The sequence below is a fragment of the Dipteris shenzhenensis genome, chromosome 22 (genome assembly GCF_047967505.1).
Source record: "Dipteris shenzhenensis isolate YYH24624 ecotype China chromosome 22, Dip_SZ_1.0, whole genome shotgun sequence".
NCBI lineage: Eukaryota > Viridiplantae > Streptophyta > Polypodiopsida > Gleicheniales > Dipteridaceae > Dipteris > Dipteris shenzhenensis.
Window position 1 is genome coordinate 51,025,078 of NC_141617.1, and position 13,408 is coordinate 51,038,485.

The window sequence follows — 13,408 nt, forward strand, 5'->3', positions numbered from 1 at the left end:
GGTTTTGCATCATGAATTTCAAAACTTTCTAGTACCTTTTTAAAAGTACTCACTCAGAGACAATATCAATTTGCAATTTTTCCTATCTCTTGTTATTCTCATGCCAAGGATTTGCTTTGCAAAACCCAAATCCTTCATTGCAAATGTATTTTCCAACTTCCTCTTGAGCACATTTATATCATGCATGTTAGACCCTCAAATAAGCATATCGTCAACATACAATAACATGATCATGCATTTGCCATTGTCTAGTTTCTTAGAATAAACACACTGGTTTGAATGACATCTACTAAAACTATGTTCTACCATAAACCTGTCAAACTTCAAATACCACTGCCTTGTAGCTTGCTCTAAACCTTACAAACTTTTCTTCAATGTGCATACCAATTCCTCCTTTCCTTTGATCTCATATCCCTATTGCTGTTGCATATAAATATCTTCCTCTAGATTCCCATGAAGAAATTGGTTTCTCGACTCTAAAAAATCTGACTCTCTTTTTTTTTTCATAAACACAGTTCTCACAAAACTCCAAATCAACCTGCTTCAAACTTGTCAATAGCTTTCTTGAGTGAAGAATCTGCATACCCTTCACTCATGTGTACAAGCCTATGATGCCACAACATTGTATCTGCTCCTATACAAGCTTAATAAATAGAGGAGTAAGCATTACTAGTACATCAATACAACATACCTACCTTGGGTCCTTTTGCTATTACCATTGACCCTTTAGTGACCTTCCACAAATTTCATGCAAATGTGGTTGTGTAGCATTCATCGTCTACTTGTCTTAGTGATATTAAGTTTCTTCTTAAATTAGGAACATGCCTTACCTCCTTTAGCAACCACTGATTTCCATTCTAAAATTTCATAAGCACCTTGCCCTTTCCAATGACCTTCAATGCTTCTTCATGACCTAAATGAATTTGTCCGAAATCACCTTAAACATAGTCTTGAAAATATTTCTTATGAGGTGTACCATGAAATGAAGCCCTTGCATCCACTACCCATGCATCAATGATAGTATCCAATGAAAATTAAGGCATATTGCAACACAATACTTCTACACTTGCTTCTTGCATATTCTCTTATTGTCCATCTCCTTCCATTTTCTTTCGCAACCAACAATCTTTCTTCAAGTGTCCTTTCTTCCCGCAATGCCAACACTCTTGACTTGTTGCAATGTCCTGGGCTCTTTCCTCTCTCCCTTTGTCTCCCCCCTATTCTCAAGAGTCAAAGCATTACTTGATGTTTCAACTATGCTTTTCTATCACATTTCCTCGGTAAGGAGAACACCAACAACAACATCAAACTTTGATTTAGAAATAGAGTTACTCTCACAGCAATGACCAAGCCATCCCAACTTTTTAGCAACGGACACAAAATTAGGAGAGCTCAAACCTCATCATCAAATTTTACTCGTACAGATCTTAGTTGGCTTGCATTTGTATTGAACTAGTTCAAACGATCAGCTATAGACCCACTTGACATCTTTAGATTGAATAGATGCTTCATAAGAAATACCTTATTAGAAGTTGATGGTCTGTCATACAATGTATCCATCATGCTCATCAAGTCCTTTGTTGTCTTATGTTCAAGAACATTGTAAGTTGTTGATGTTGCCAAACACATTCATATCGTTCCTGGTGCCTTTTGTCAAGAACCTCCTAGTCTTCAATTGACATACTCACAAGCCTCTATGTGATCCTGCCTAATGGCAAGAAAAGGTCCTTTTGGTATAAAGCATCCTCAATTTTCATCTTCCAAAGTTGGTAGCACTTTCCATTGAACTTCTTGATTTTGAACTTACCTTCTTTCGTCATTGCTCCCACTCAAACCAGTGATCGTGTTCCAAATGAGGCACATGGGCATTGCTTAAACAAATGCTCTAATACCAGTTATTAGGAGTAATATGATAATGGATCAATAATGCGAGAACCAAAAGGCGTAGAGTACTTTATACAAAAAGTGCACAGAATGGAAGAGAAAGAGAGAGAGACTGATATGTGTGGTTCACCTAGTGTGGGCTATGTCCACAGAGAAATAGCCGGTCTTGCATTCTTCTTATCTAGCAAGCGAGAAGAGACAAGATATAAGTAGTGCTCTCTTGCTATGTGAGCCACACCCTTATCTTACAATTACCACACAACACATGCACCCATTTTTATGTATTTTTGGCATCGGGGGTGTTGCCCCCAAACCCTTGCCAAGGGGGGCCTATGTCATGTTGTCATCCCCCTTGGACCCTCGATGATAGTCCTAGGGGGGTGTTGCCCCTCCCCTCATAGAATGGGTATAAACACACCTAAGTCCAAAGCATGTCCAAAAAACAACCTCTATTAGGCTCCACATACAACATCATGCACATATCATAGTGCTTAGTTACAAAAGGTTACACACATATTGGACTCACAACATGCATTTTTCCATGGTTGGATTGCAACATTTATGAAGCACTTCTTTCCTTCATTCCCAATCTTGTTGTTGGTCCCAAAGGCCCACAGATGTGTGCTTGAATTTTAATGATTCATCTTTAAGGAGTCTGTAGATAATGATCTTGGAATTCACTTCAAAAATGCCTCAAGGTTCTTTATATAAGGCTCTTGGCATTACCAATTTTGGCATACCTAGTATTTGACTATAATGATTCTCCTATGAGTTTGTGTTGTAATGATCATCTTTTGAACTTTGGCATTCATGCATGGTTTTATAAATTTATTGTAACAAGATGAAATAGGTGTGCAAGGCAAGAAAATAAAAAATTCATTCGCTGGCCCTCTTAATCCAAAACTTTTGTGAACTGTCACCTTGGATGTCGAGGATATATACCATGGGCGGGCTCAAAAATTTACAAGGATAATGAATCTTGTGAATGGGAGCTTCTTTTGGTAGGCTATTCTAGTTTAACCACGGTAAGATACCAAAAGGAACATGGCCATTGAGGAGCAAATATGATGAGAGTCTCCTCTTTACAAGATGACGATGACATAACATTTTGGGAATGTTGAGGAAATCCTAGGAGGCAACCCAAATAATTGCCTACTACAACGAAGCTATTCCATAATTGGCTATAGAAGTTCATTTATTAGCTTCAATTGTCACAACAAATTGTAGCTTTACACCAAGATGTGGAGGTTGTAGATTGACTCCCTTTACACCCAAGCTATGATCTCTAGGACTACATTGTCATGAATAGAAGAAGGCACTTTGACCAAGCATTGTACACTATAAACATGAAATATAAGCTTGATCTAGACAAGTAATTATGCCTCAAGGAGGCTACTAGGCAAGTTTTTTGCAAGGTAAGAGTTGTATTGTTCTCTTGTGTCACCAATAACTTTTTTTAAAAATACTACATATATGGTAACTTGCAATTTGTACATTAGTTATTGTCATGACTCCATTTAATTTGTACTTTAGGTGGAGGTTTTGTCACATGTTCCACCCATGGCATAGGATTGGTGGATAAACAAAGACTCGGGTCTCTACATGAAGGACCTATGCCATGAAAGAGTATTGCACCTACTAAGCATCCTCATTCAATTTTTTTGTCATTATAGCTACGTTTTCTACACTCTTTTTGGTGACCAACACCTTGATTGGATGGATTCCCTTTCTAGAGTAGATCCTAATAGGCATGGAGATTAAATCATGTCTTTGTGGTTACATCTCCTATTATCTACAATGGAGATTAATCCTATCATGGAGATTAAATCATGTCTACAATTATCTACAAATATTGTCTATAACCATTATTTATAACAATGATTATAGTTAGTTCAATGGGTCTAATTCCACTAATGTAATGTGTTGGAATGCATAAGAGGGAAAATAGGTGTTGCTACTTTTGCTACCCTTCCATATTGGCACAATTCTTGCAATTGTCAATAACATTTGTAGATAGTCTAATGAAATTAATTCAATGGGGGTGGTCCTGGTCCTTAAATTTATATATTGTTGCCAAATTAGTGGAATTGAGAAATAAAAGAACACCAATTACATATTAATAACAAGGAATATAAGGCTTCTTGGCTTATAAAAATAGAGATAAGCCATGATTAAGTTCAATGACATTATCCATGCTAAAACATAGTGACACAATACATTCTCTACACCCATGACCAAGGCAAGGGGATGTAGGCCATTTCTTGAAAATTTGAAATATTTTTGGCTAGTGGTGTGCAAAGGATATGCTCAATATGTTTTTGGCAGGTTAATCACAAAATCGAAAATAGAGTCAATCCCTACTAACATAATACTTTCACACCCCTTTGAGAAAAAAATCATTCTGTAGGAATGCAACCTTCTTATTTAATTGCATAATGCAAGTTTTAAGCAAATGAGTATTGATATGGCCAATCTCATCATAGATACACCTAGAAACATTTGTAATCCACTGAAAAGAGTCCTTATGTGCCTTAAAGTACCCATAGTGAATGGAAGATTGATTGAGGTGTTAGAAGTAATGTAGAAAACTTTCTCTCTAACTATTTCCATCTTAGTTCAAAGAAGCCGATAAGTATTTTCTAGGTCCTCTAATTTTATGTGTTGATAGCACAAGCTCCCTTTTTCTTGAAAATATCCACGGCATACTATTAATAAAAAGAGCTTGTATGTTCAGGGCATACTATTTGTAAATATACTAATTATAGGATTAGTTGGCTTCTTGGCAAAGTTTCTACAATTACTTGTTTCTAGTTCCATCCATTCCTTGTATAGTCCCCTTGACACATAAATGATCAAAACATGATTTTGTCTTTTAATAGTATTCGCTTGATAGACAAGTCCCATTAGTACAAAATATTTCCTCAACTAGCAATATTACAAAGAGCAAGACTCAGTGCTTCAAAAATACTTCAAAAATACTTCTAATAGTACTCTCCAACACTAGTAAGACAGAAAAAAGAAAATAAATTACTTCCACACCAAGTACAATATAGTAGTTTAATATAATACAATACACTATTAACCTAGTATAGTACTGTGAGGACACAATGGAAGCTGAGAGGGAGCTTGAGAGACAAGTTTTGGTGGGTGCAGAACACCCTAATCTTCTATTTCATCCATACATATATGTGTTTGAGTATTGTACATAACCGGGGTTAAGGTACAGTGGCCTTTAACCCCCACAACCTCCCACTTAAAGACCAATGTGCCTTTAAGGGAGAATAACCAATGAGCATACTATCCAATACCCATCAATACATGACAATACTCAAACCACTGACTAGGTAGACTCTTTGTCAATATATCTGCAGGGTTATCATCTATATGAATCTTGACAATCTCTATGTGCTTGTACTCAAGTACCTCCCTGATAAAATGGTACCTGACCTCAATGTGTTTGGTCTTTGCATAAAAGACCGGATTCCGTGCTAGCTGAATAGCACTTATGGAATCACTATGCAATGTCGGTACACCTGATGAATCCCCAAATCTCTCACTAGTCGATCAAGCCATATAGCCTCCTTTTGTAACCCTTTGTGGCTGCAACATACTCGGCCTCTGTGGTAGACAAAGTAATGCACTTCTGTACATGGAATCTCCGTTTGCATGCAATTATTGGAGTGGATCATTGTGTGTTGTTTTAGATAAAATTCTACATGGTTACCTAAATAAGAAGGAGAAGATATGTTGTTTAGAAAGCTCATTTGAATCATTGTGTGATGCAAGAGATCAAATATACTTGGTTTTATGATGCATTTAGGCCATACACCTCCAATATTTATTGTATATATTGAACTTATCTTTGAGAAGCTAAATATACAACAAATGAGTAACTAGTGGACTCATTATCAGGCTTGAGGTATAGAAGGAACCTCGAGCATCATCCACCATGCATTTTCAATAAAAAGCAAGGGATCCACTAGTTTCATTGAATGTAATTTGATCCTTTTGTATCCTCTAGGTGGCCTATGAATGGAGATGGGATGCGTTATTGCACCTCTCATCATAGAATTCTTGACAAATGGGCATGCATGCTTCTCTTTTGATAATAATACTATGAATGGAGATGGGATGTGGTATTGTACCTCTCATCAGAGAATGCTTGACAAATGGGATGCATGCTTCTCTTAATTTGATAATAATACTTTGATTGAGGGTAGTGTTGGGAGCCCCTTGTGTAGGTTGCTAGTGCCAAGAGAGCTCGATTGGATCTTGTTGATTAGGATGGTAATGAGTTTACTATTGAGCCTTTCAAACACCCATATGATTCATGTATATATGCAGTCATGTGATATTTCCCAAATTAAAGGGATATCTATTATAATATGAAGTACAAATTCTGCTATTATTTATGTAGAAGTCACTTGCCATGCTTTAGGATGAATAGCATTCAATAGCTTCTTATGTGAAATTCAATTATGATACACATTGTTTAAGAAGATAGGTATAGATCATGGTGTTCTCAATAATATGATCTAATATGATTCGAGGACACTCCTTGCATTTTTAAATGTGGTTGATAGTTTGTAGTGATTTTTGTTTTGCATATATCTTTGATAGGATATGCATAAAACATTGCCCTCAATATATATAGTCTAGCAAGAGATTTCTTGCATTACAAAATGAATAGACTTCTTGTTATTTGTTTCATCTACTTTGGCATAATAGACATAAATTCATTTGATAAAAATATATTCTTATTAAAGAACATTCAATGTCCATACATTAATCATGCCTTTGACTTTTTTGGTTGTTTAGATCTATTTACAATGTAGATTGTGTTTGTAGTGATCTACTAGGCTAAGCAGTAGCAATGGAAAGGGTAGTGGTGAGAAGCGTGATCAAACGACCAAACAGAATGAAAATGATCCTTGATTTGTTAAGGATGAATACTTAGAGACTTTGAATTGAAAATGAGTTTGTCATATTGGTCAATGTAATATTTTAACTTGGTATTTTATTACTTTAAATCACATCGATATTAAGCAAGACTATGGGTAGTACTATGACATCTTACACATGATATTCTACTACTAGAATCATTATGCCAAATTGTGGTTATTTCTTCTTTCTAATTGTTGGATGCATGTGATGGGTTAAGTCAAATGTCATAAATTGATTTTTCTTGCTTGGTTTTCATTGATCGCTTCATGAGGCTAGCTCAGTTTTCATCGCTCGGCTGCCTCCTTCCCATAGAGACAGTGCTCACAAAATTCAAAATCAGAAAAACTCAAATGTGGTACATAACCCAAACGGCATAAGAGTTTCATTCCATTCTGGCTCATGTGCCCCAACTTGCAATGCCACAAAGAAGTACTTGGCTGCTCGGTTATTGCAACAACATAATTAGACACCCTTGATACATGTAAGGGATACAAAGTCCCACACTTGGCACCCTTGGCCAAAACCATAGAGCCCTTTTGAATTTTCCAACTCTGAAAGCCAAAAGTGGTTTGAAAACCAGCATCATCTAGTTGACTCGCTAAAATAAGACTCTTGGTCAACTTAGGCACATGTCTCAGATTTTTTAAAACAAATGCAAACCCATTTGCAAAAGAAAACTTTATGTCACCTGCTCCCAATATGTCACATGCATAGTTATTTCCAAGATGCACACAACCTGTCTTTCCATTGTCATAAGTGGAGAACCATTCCCTATGGGGAGTAACATGGAATGAAGCACCAAAATCCAAAATCCAATCCTAGGAAATTTGAAGTGGTAAGCAAGTCTGCACGTAGACTAGACATGAAGAGAATGTCATTGTCACTATAATCAGTGATTGCATTAATCTCCTCGGTCTTCATTTTTCCTTTGTCCTACCTTAGACTCTCTTCCTTCTTATTTGCACCCCAATTTGCATTCTTTTTCTTATCCTTTTGCTCTCTTTTCAGCTTGTAGCAATCCTTTTTCATATGGCCCTTCTTGCCATAGTGGTGGTAACACTCAATGTCCTATGCCTTGGATTTGCTAGAGAATTCCCTCTTTCTTGGGACTTCCCCCTGAACTGTGATCTGCCCCTTTGCACATTTAAGGCTGCATCCTGCATGTTGCCATCCATAGAGTTCCATCTAATCTCCTCGGTCAACAAGCTACTCACAACATCATCAAACTTCAATACTCCACCAGGTGTAGAGTTACTGAGATAGCTATACGGAAGGTATCCCATGAGGATGGCAATGAACATAAGAGAAATATTGCCTTAGTCTCCGCATCAAAATTCATCTTCAGAGCCTGAAGCTGGCTGAAAATAATATTGAATTCATTCAAGTGAGAAGCAATGGAGACCCCTTCCTTCATCTGCAGCTCAAACAACCTCTTCATGAGGTTAACTTTATTAGAGGCAGCTTCCTTCTCATAAGTGGCACACAATTTCTTCCACAAATCTTCTGTAGTCTGCTCATTTATACTACTGTGAAATAAATTGACTTTGCAAGATGAAGTCTAATAGTAGACTTTGCTAATGCATCCAACTCATTCCAATCATTTGTTAAATTACACGATGTAGCGAAACAAAAATTGAACAAAGAATAGACAGTACACAGCAAACTGGAGATGAACAAAATTTTCCTTCAATACTGATGTAGTACAAATGATGGCTCTGTCTACCCGTGCACTCCCACAGTGGAGCTTAGATGGTGATCTAGATAGATACTAGGTGAAGAGCTACTAGCTGGAAGATCTGATCTGATACAATGGACTCGGGATGTCGCCTTTTTATAGCTATGAGAGCGGTAGTCAGATCAACGTAGTCGGTGGAACCGACCAATCAACCTAGTCGATGGAGCCGACTAGTCAACCTAGTTAGTGGAACCTACTAGTTGTCCATGGAATATTCCCTATATCATCACCTTGGGGGCTCTCGCCCCCGAACCCCCACAAGGGGGGCTACTGGCCCCCTTGGGACCCCCCCAGCTGGGGGCCAGCTGGCCCCCAGGCCCTAGAAAGAGTAAGGGGCTCCCACACAATCACCTTTCTACCATCAACGGTCTCATTGATAGACCTCAACTAACATGCAAGTCAAGATCCATCCAGTGTCTCGGGCTCACACATGGCTTCTCCTCATATGGAGGCCTTACAACTTGAGCACCTTGGACCACTGCTAGTTACCAGGAGGGTGGGGCATTGAGCATATCTAACATCATTCTTAGACATATCTACAGGCTTAGATTTAATCCCTGCCAAGGGTTTAATTTGCTTCTTTTGAATAAGCACATCCCTTATCTATTCTTTCCACAAAGAAAAGTTTGTCCCATCAAACTTTTTAATGCTGAAAAACTCATTTTTAGACATGGAAGAGGATGCCATGATGCAAATGAAACAAAATCCCAAATGCTAGTACCTGCAAAAGAGAAATCACACCAAATACCAGGTGCACCCACCAATATGTCTGCTTTAATGAAGGATAGTCTCACCAAAACTCAAGGCTCAAAGCATCAAAATGCATTTGACTCATGTGCATATACTATGCATCCATATGAGCAAATCTGGCCCAAAAGAAAATGTCAATTCACAATGACAAAACAATGGCAAATATAATGCCAATAAGAGCCAAATGCCTCAAGCATAAACACTGTCCATGGGCATAAGCATCAATAATGTCTCATCCAAAAGATCATATCATAACCTGTGCATTCACTGCAATATGTCAAAGATGTCCCTCAGCATAAAATAGCATATGTGTGCTAAAATGTCCATTAATAAAGCACCCCACAAGGCAATCTGGGCCTATCAGTGCATCCAACAAGGATTGCAATGCATCCAAATGGCCTGTGAGGCATCCACTGCAACCCAATGCAAACCCCGAATGAGTGCACACAGCTTAGACTGCAACTAAAGTGATCTACATAAGGTATATCCAAGAAATCACGGCCTTACGATGGCAATGACTGCTAGTGAAAGTAGAACCTAGGATGTCTCAAAACATGGGTGTCACTGCATAATCGAACTCAGCAAGACAATATGCAAATATCTCTCTTTTGTCATGACTCCAAAAAGAACTATCTTGCATTTACTTGCAAAAATGAACCTTAGGAAACTTAACCTTAGCCAAAATTCCACATGGCAATCAATGAGGTGGTCTTGGAAACTTTGAGAAATTTCCTTCAAAGAGACGATGGAAAAACATAGAGAATCACAACTCCCTCGATTCTTCTTGGAATGGCAAGCAGCTTTGTAGACATATGTTTTAGGCCAACGGGACAGACATTCTGCAAATGAAGGCCCAGATGTTGAGATCCCACTCACACAGGAAATGGCAAAATGAAGACATCGGAGTAGATAGAGATTCACCACAGCTTCAAAAGTTCACGAAATTGGAAGCAACTTCTCAAGTAGAAGTTTTGGACCACTTTGGATCCATTGGGAGTGTCAGAAGTGCAAATGGTGGCTTGGATATGGAGATCCAACACACGAAATCCTCGCAGGAAATGAATTTCGTCACTTTTTGCATGAGCTGTAACTTTTCATTAAAAACTCGAATGATGGAGATGTTAAAAGTGAAAATGTAGCTCTCAATGTGATCTACAACTTCCTTGAAGAGTTTAGGTCGAGATTCTGTTTCTAACTCCGGATATTTCACCACTACATATGTGTGTCTAAGAAGATTTGCTTATATCCTCCACCTTCAATTTTGCAACCTATAAAACAAATGCCCAAAAGGATTTTGCCCCTTTCTCTCCAATTGCTATAGTAGCTCCAAAATCTGTAGCTCCTCCTACTGAACAAGGATCTTTGGGATGCATCACTCTCTCTCCAGGCTAGAGGCTGCATCGGGTTACTTACGCTACCACTAGGCTCTACTGCCAAGCTCTGATACTAGTTGTGAGGACACGACAAAAGCTGAGAGGGAGAGAGGGAGCTTGAGAGACACATGTTTTGGTGGGTGCAGAACACCCTAATCTTCTATTTCATCCATATGTATATGTATTTGAGTATTGTACATAACCGGGGTTAAGCTACAGTGGCCTTTAACCCCCACAAATATAGTACACTAATTAATATAAAAACATATATAGTACATGCAAGTACATAAGGAAATATAGTTATTTCTAAATACAACCAAATAAACATGTGAGCTACATTTTGGATAGTACAAAAAATGTAGTTATTTGAAAACACAACAAAGGAATATGTAAGTTGCTTTTTTGATAGCACAAAAACATAACATAGTTATCTGTACACACAATTAAAAAAACATGTATGCTACTATTTTGATAGTACAAAAAATAAAGAAATAGAATTGACAAGAATAATAAATGAGACAATACAATGGAGGAAAGTAACTATCATTAGTTTAAACTAAGATTTTTGAGATATATAACATGAAGCACTACAATGAAGGGATTTTGCAAACCAAATATAATTGTACTATAAGAGTGCATGTCAACACTATAGCCAATAAACAAGGGCAAAAAGGAGTAGTCTTTTTGGATATCGAGGCTAAGGACCAATCCTTATAACAAAATACAAACTCATTTTTAAGTAAAAGGCTAAGAAAAAATTTAAATATAATCATAATTTAGATGGTTGAGCCTTAAAAAGGTAAGAACAAATTTAAATATAATCATAGCCTTAGATGGTCAAGTCATAGGATCAATATTTAGCTATGTGCTTCTATGTTGGCATATATGTGTGTCTGTGTTCTCAATCTACGATACAACACCTCACAATACAACACCTCTTGAAAACTTCAAGTGACCATCATGACTCCCATTGACAAATCTAGTAACTAAATTCTATCAAGAATTTGCAAAGAATGGAGAATATGAAAATAAAATTTTACTTTGTTGAAAAATATTTTCCAAGTTTTTCCATTTTTTGACAAGCTCCAAGGAGAGGGTATGTTACCTGCATCTATCCAAAACACAAGCCAAAGCTATATCCTTGTGCATGGGTGTTATAGGTGTTGAGAAACCTTTTATAATCACTATTGTCAAGAGCTATCCAAAGCAAGAAACTGATTTTCAAAGATGGATCATTAATTGCTCTTTGTAAGGGATGAAGGGAAAATAATTTGAAAGATTAGAGGAAGGGACACTTTTCAGAGTAGAATGGGGGGTACTCATTGCCTATGTACATGAACATGCCATTATACACCAAATATCAATTGGTACCTTCCATGGGGGTAGTCCACACCCATGTACATGAGATTATCATATGCCTCATTCTATGGGGGTACTCCATATCCATGAAAGAACCTAGGCAATCTACATTATAAAAAGAGACTAGCTTGTCAACGTAGGTTAGATAATTAAGGGAAAAGTTTGAGACCATAAGTAATGAAACCAATGCGCTTATGAAAACCATAAACATATGTATCAAGTGATAACTAATCATAGTGGTAATATGCAATAATTTTGAGCATGTGATAAAGTAGCCACCTACAAGTAGACCTCACCCTACAACCTTTGGAATGTTAAACTAGATTGAATACCCAAAATATGTGAGGTTTTGAATGACCTCTAGATATGGAACATTAATAGTCCCAAGCTTGCTTGAATGCCAAAAAACTTTTCAAATGAGTTCTACAAAGAATTCTAAATGACCCTTATACTACCTTCAAAGTTGGTTTTTGATTCCATGGAAAGCTAAAGGCTTACCAAAAAATTTAAAGAGATAAAAAAGACCTGATTTGGTTCTCCTAATGTTGAAAAAAACACTTTTAGTGTTATGGACCATCACACAATAGATTTCATATGTTTCCAACACACATATATCACTTTGTATGAGCATTGACAACCTCCTCAAACAATCAAGTGACCACTTGAAATTGAAAACAGTATAATTGAAAGCCTTTTTAGTAAGATGGATATTTTTCCCCAAAATGAAAAGAATTCTATTAAATATGAAAAAGCCCCATGTGCCCCATGTGCAATGCTCATGGAAAATGTAAATCATGCATAGCATGAAAAAAAAAAACCTTAACTGGGTAAAGAACCTGCTCAGCAAGGAGAGCTAGTAAAGTAACAAGGTTGAGGCTAAAAATGCCACCCCAAATTTGTGGTGGACTTTGAGGAAGAAGGGGAGCCACTCCACTCCCTAAGAAAGATAGTCCTCTTGGCAAAAGTGGCTCGTGAAAACCCCTGCATGCTCAACCAAATAGCCATCAAAGTGTGTATAGTGTCTATCAAAATACTGGCCAAATTGTGAAAAGGGTACCACTTTGTATCTAGATCTCCATATGTGCCACATTGAAATGCTCGCTATAAGATCTCCCAAAAAGAATCCATAGAGGATTGTGTAGGTTTGTAATGAGAATGGGGAACATCATACAGAGGACATGAATCAACTAATTGTCATTGAGCTGAAAGAGACAAAGATAAGCCATGCCTCTCAAAAAACATATGAGGTTTTGAAAGTTAGATTCAAGCTACCAAGACCGAGGCATAAAGAAGGGAGAGGGAGAAAAAGTACTCAAAATTCTAGCAATCCCTTGCAAACTATGGTTGTACATCTGCAATCATA